This window comes from Apium graveolens, chromosome 8 (genome assembly GCF_009905375.1).
Source record: "Apium graveolens cultivar Ventura chromosome 8, ASM990537v1, whole genome shotgun sequence".
Classification (NCBI taxonomy): domain Eukaryota; kingdom Viridiplantae; phylum Streptophyta; class Magnoliopsida; order Apiales; family Apiaceae; genus Apium; species Apium graveolens.
In genome coordinates, this window is record NC_133654.1 from 171,377,182 (window position 1) to 171,383,313 (window position 6,132).

At 38.5% G+C, this 6,132-nt stretch overlaps 1 non-coding gene across 1 annotated transcript; it reads right to left on the reverse strand.

The window, feature by feature from the left end:
* Positions 1-5,744: 5,744 nt before the first annotated feature.
* LOC141681973 (small nucleolar RNA R71) lies at positions 5,745-5,851 on the reverse strand. Its single transcript, XR_012559377.1, has one exon. It is a non-coding gene; the product is annotated as a small nucleolar RNA R71 (small nucleolar RNA).
* Positions 5,852-6,132: the final 281 nt, after the last annotated feature.

The following is a 6,132-nucleotide window of genomic DNA, read 5'->3' on the forward strand; positions in this document are numbered from 1 at the left end:
TTGAAGCATCTTAAGTCCGTTTTCATTTTCATCGTCGGCTCCGCTTATGGATTCTACGGTCTTCTAATCGCGAGGTCTCGGCTCCGATATTTTTATAAAATCGAAAAATTATTATTTTCACTTGAAATTTTTATGGGATTTAGAAAACTCAATTTAATACTCTGTGTAAAAATTTCATGATTTATGAACGTTATCCTTTTTATTTTCAAAGTTCGTAATTCGTAGCAGTTTTTGTCGCGTAAATCACTTTTAGTAAAATGGCCATAACTTTTGATCCGTAAATCGGAATCACATGATTCAAGAGCCTAAACGATCCTTATAACATTGTATATCATAATAAAGGGTTATTTTTCAAGAAACTACAGTTTACATCTTCGGGACTTTCTGCAGAAACTTAAAGTTATGTTTTGTTCATTTTAGCGAGATTACGGTTACGATCGGAGTTTCGTTTATGTCTTAAATCTTTATACTACCACCAACAATCAATATATCATCATCACCACACCAAATCCTATCAAGAACATCATGTTATTGATGCAACAACAATTAACATTAAATCTACTTAGCTAAACATCAAGATTACAACAATACTTCCACCAAAACTAGGTTTACAACTATGTTCTAAAAGAATCTTGAACTTAAATCTTAAGTAAGGATGGGTCAAAGATTTATACCTTTCTTGAGAGATTAAGATGTGTTCTTGATGATGGTGAAGTATTGGGAGTGCATAGTATGGTTTTTGGGACCTAAAACAACCATTAAAATCAAGAAACTAAATAAAAGTTACTATTTATACTATTCACTATCATCTTTCTTAAATTTACTTCACTCATCAAACCTTGATAAAAAGAGTTCAAAGATTTATATTACCTTAGTTTAGTTGATATGAAGCTTGATAATTAATGGGAGAATTAATCCATGGCTAGAGCTTGGTGTTTTGATTTTGAATTCTTCTTGTTTCTTGCTAGGACCGAATGTTATGTTTGGGAGAGAGAGGGAGAGTTTTTGTGCTTGCTTCTTGGTTGCTTCTTGGAAATAATGCAAGTGATGTCTTGTATTTGATTTTTATTCTCTAGTTTATATCCTTGGATTGATTTTTGTTAGCAAATCCTTGGACAAATCTAGCTAGGCTTTCTAGTTTACAAGCTAAGCTAGTTAGTTTAGCCATTTAGCTTACTATTCTCTTAGCCTTAGATGATCATCCTATATCTCTAGCTTACTATTTAATAAAGTAACCATGGTTACTTTTCTACCATGGTTTGTTAGTGCGTTACGTTTATTTAATCGTGTACGCGTTCGTTCGGTCGCTTAAACATTTTCATAATACTTTCTCGTAAATAGTTCGCGACGAAAATCCTTTCGTATTTATTCCTTATGTTTTGAATTATCATACTTGGATATAAATCTGCAGGGTTTTAAATTCATAATTATATCATGATTCCCGTAATCCTCGATGATTCGTAAATATGGTCATTTTTCAAAGTTCGTTTTCTTCGAAAACTAATAGCATTTACATACACTCATTTTGTACGTATAATCATAATATCAACTTCGAAACTCATTTTCTCATGCATAACATAGTGTGGGCTAAAAAGTTTTCCCCGTCTTTCAGGGTTACTATTCATTAAACATTTTTACAAGGTCTCAAAAATTCGAGTTATTACAGTCTTCCCCTCTAACAAGGATTCCATCCCGGAATCACTCAGAAAATAGGTGGGGGTATCTATTCCTCATTGCATCTTCAAGTTCCCAAGTTGACTCATCGACATTTTGATTTCTCCACAAGATCCTAACCAACTTCACAGTCTTGTTCCTTAGCACTTGTTCTTTTCGGTCCATTATCCTTACTAGCTGCTCAATGTAGGTCAGGTCTGGTTGTAAGTCCACTTGCTCATATTCTATCACATGTCGCGCATCCGCATGGTACTTCCTTAACATGGACACATGGAACACGTTGTGTACTTGTTGTAGATTAGGAGGTAAGGCGAGCTCGTAAGTTAGGGGTCCTATTCTCCTCAAAATTTCAAAGGATCCTATAAATCTGGGACTCAGCTTCCCTTTCTTTCCAAATCTCATCACTCCTTTCCATAGAGATACCTTCAATAGCACTGAATCCCCTACTTCATGTTCTCTATCCTTCCTGGTCTGGTCGGCGTACTTCTTTTGTCTGTCTTGATCTGCTACCAGTCTCTTCATGATGAGTCCCACCATTTCCCTGGTCTGTTGGACTAACTCGGGTCCTATCATCTTGTGTTCTCCAACTTCATCCCAACATAGGGGAGTGCGACATCTCCTTCCGTAAAGAGCTTCATACGGAGGCATTCCTATGCTAGAGTGATAGCTATTGTTGTAGGCAAACTCGATCAGGGTAAGTGGTTATTCCAATTCCCTTTAAAGTCGATGGCACACACTCACAGTATATCTTCTAAGGATTGAATAGTCCTTTCACTTTGCCCATCAGTCTGGGGGTGGTAAGCGGTACTCATATTTAGTCTGGTGCCTACACATTCTTGGAAGCTTCTCCAAAATCGGGAATTTAACCTTGGCTCTCGATCTGACACTATAGCAACAGGAATGCCGTGTCTCACTATAATTTCCTTCAAGTAGATATCCACCAGCTTCTCTACGGTGTACCTTTCGTTGATTGGTAGGAAGTGCGCGGACTTGGTCAGTCTATCTATGATAACCCATATGGCATCGTGATTGGTTTTCGTTCTTGGTAGGCCTGTCACAAAATCCATGGCTATATGCTCCCATTTCCATTCCGAAATTTCCAGGGGCCGTAATAGTCCACTCGGTCGCTGATGTTCAGCCTTCACTCTCTGGCATGTCAAGCACTTGCTGACCCACTCTGCTACTTCTCATTTCATATTAGGCCACCAATAATATTCCTTAAGGTCACGGTACATCTTCGTACTTCCTGGGTGGATTGAATATCTGGAGCTGTGCCCTTTCGTGCAACAGCTCGTCCTTTAACTCTTGCACATTTGGAACCCAAATTCGGGACGCATACCTCATAATCCCTTTCTCGTCCTTCTCACATCTCACTTCCTCACCGGTCAATGTTCCTCTTTCTTCACTCATCTTCTTTTCCTGACATACTCGTATCTTTTCAGTCAGTTCCGGTACTAGCTTAATCTCAAATAATCCTTCTGTTCCTTTACCAGTCATTCTCACGTCAATTTCCATTTTCTCAAATTCTTTAATTAACTCCTCAGATGTCATTATCATTTTGAGTCTTTCCTTCCTACTAAGGGCATCAGCCACCACATTGGCTTTACCCGAGTGATACAAAATTTCACAATCGTAGTCCTTAATCAACTCTAACCACCTCCTATGTCTCATGTTTAGTTCTTTCTGAGTAAAAATATATTTGAAACTCTTGTGATCTGTGTAAATCTCGCATTTCCCACCGTACAGGTAGTGTTTCCAAATTTTCAGGGCAAATAATATGGCTGCTAATTCTAGATCGTGCGTCGGGTATCTTCTCTCATACTCCTTCAATTGTCGAGAGGCATACGCTATAACCTTCCTTTGCTGCATAAGCACACATCCTAGTCCTTTATATGATGTGTCGTTGTATATCACAAACTCTCCCTTTCCATCGGGAAGAGCGAGCACTAGTGCTGACACCAGTCTCCTCTTCAGTTCCTGAAAGCTTTCCTCACATTTCTCTGTCCATACAAACTTTTCTGTTTTCCGGGTAAGTCTAGTCAGTCGGACGGTGATAAGTGGATTTTATATTCACTTGGAACGCTTTATTACAAGCTTAAATTGGTGTTTTAGACTCAAGTTATTGGTATTTTGATGTGTTTTTGTGTTATTGCATTTCAGGTATCAATTATATGAAGAAATGAGCTTTTAAAGGAAATATAATAAAGAGTGATCAGATTTGAAATCCAAGGCCATTGTCAAGTTGTAGATAATCTCGTTAGCTTCGCGTGGGCAGTTGAATCGCCTAATTCTGACGAGTAGAACTCAAGTTATGGCCAAAACAAGATTCATCAGAATTTTTCCAGACAGGCTTCAGGCGCCCGCCTGTTGGAGGAGGCGCCCGCCCGCTGGTGGAGGCGCCTGCCTGGTGTGACACGCGGCCGCGCGCTGATGAGCGACTGACTTCGCTGATTTCGCTCAAAAAGCTTTTTTTGAGTGGAATTTGACGATTTTAAGGGTCCAGGTCTAATATGGGCGTATATATACTTAAAAAAAGGGTTTTCATCATCCGGGAAGATTGGGATACTAAGGAGAAGACCTAGAAGCACAAAATAACTCCGAAAAGAAGATCTTGTTTTCAACTTGTGATTTTTTGAATTAGTTGTAACTTTGGATGCTCGTTTTCATTCTTGTTGAACCTAGATCTCGTTTATTCGTACTTTTATTATTATTCAGTTTATTAAGACCTTGTTTTATACCATGCTTTCATTGAAACCCACGGTGATGATGAGTTCGATTATGAACTAATCGTTGTCATGGGGTTCTAGCGGATTTACGTATGGATTTTAATAGCTAATTGTTTTAATATCTTGGTGTGTGGTGATTGTATGATATCCTAGTATTGGTTGTGCCTATTCATCTTATGTGTATAGCTAACATATAAGATAGCGTGTTAATCTCTATTGAAGCGACAATGAATATAGAGGTTTAGAACTTGCCATGCTAGCATAGGTTCATGTATTTGTTATGCATGATTCGTAGGTAATTTTAACCATCTTACTTACCCTATATAATCACGTTAGATAACTTGCGCATTAAACCGTTATGTTTTCGATTCTTTTAGACATATAAGGACTAAGTATAATTGGTGTTTATTCAACTTTTATCTCTTTTGTGGATGCTTGGTAGTAGGGTATTCGTACAACGAAAGTTGGCGTTAACTAATTTCGTGTTATCTGATTAGTGTCATCACCATCACATGCTAAGGTTAAGAACGAAAGGCTATTGAATGAAGTATTTAATGAAGTTAGGATCCCATGTTTGTCATATATAGTAATTCGACCTCAATTATCTGAGTTAATGTTATTTAGTATAATCTCTTAGTTTAATAAAAACCAATTTGTTATTTGTCTTAGCATTGAGCGATAACCATACATTGTTGCATAGGTGCATAAATTGAACTTAACCTAAATCAGTCTCTGTGGGAATGAATCTGATTTATATCTTATACTACTTGCGAACGCGTATACTTGCGTGAATATTAGCGCATTTTTTCGTCCTAACAAGTTTTTGGCGCCGCTGCCGGGGACTCGGTGTTAATTTTTAGTTTATGTGCTTGTCATCAGTGGTCGTTAAAGTTCACTAACTCAGATTCTTTTACTTTCACGGTTTATTTGTTTGTGTTTCAGGTACTCATTACAATGGGAGATCCAGCAGCACGAACGAAAGCCTTGATGGATTTTTCTCAACCCAAGATCAATGACATTCAATCTAGCATTGTCTGGCCAACTATCACAGCTAATACCTTTGAGATCAAGCCTGGCATAATTCAATGGGTGCAGAATTCAATCCAGTTTGGGGGTTCTCCAATGGAAGATCCCAATACGCATATTAGGGATTTCATAAAGATCTACGACACCTTCCAGTTCAATGGTGTTTCTAAAGATGCTGTGAAGCTGAGACTGTTCCCATTCTCTCTGAGGGACAAGGCTAAGAGCTGGTTACACTCTCTACAAGCTGGTTCAATTGCTACTTGGGAAGATCTTGCTCAAAAGTTTCTCACTAAATTCTTCCCTATGGCGAAGACAGCTAAATTCAGAAATGCTATTACTCAATTTGCGCAACAAATGGGAGAATCTTTGTGTGAAGCTTGGGAGCGCTACAAGGAGATGCTTAGGAAGTGCCCTCATCATGGAATGCCTGATTGGATGATCATCACTAGCTTCTATAACGAGTTGGGAGCACAGTCGAGACCCATGCTCGACACAACATCAGGTGGAGCATTATGGGCAAAGAGCTATAAGGAAGCTTATGATCTAATTGAACTGATGGCTGCTAATGAATATCAGTATCCAGCCCAGAGATTGCCACATGGCAAGGTAGCAGGAGTTCTTGAAGTGGATACATCTACGGATATCACTGATCAACTAAAGACGTTGTCTATGAAGATCGATTCTCTAGCTAACTATGGTGTTAAGC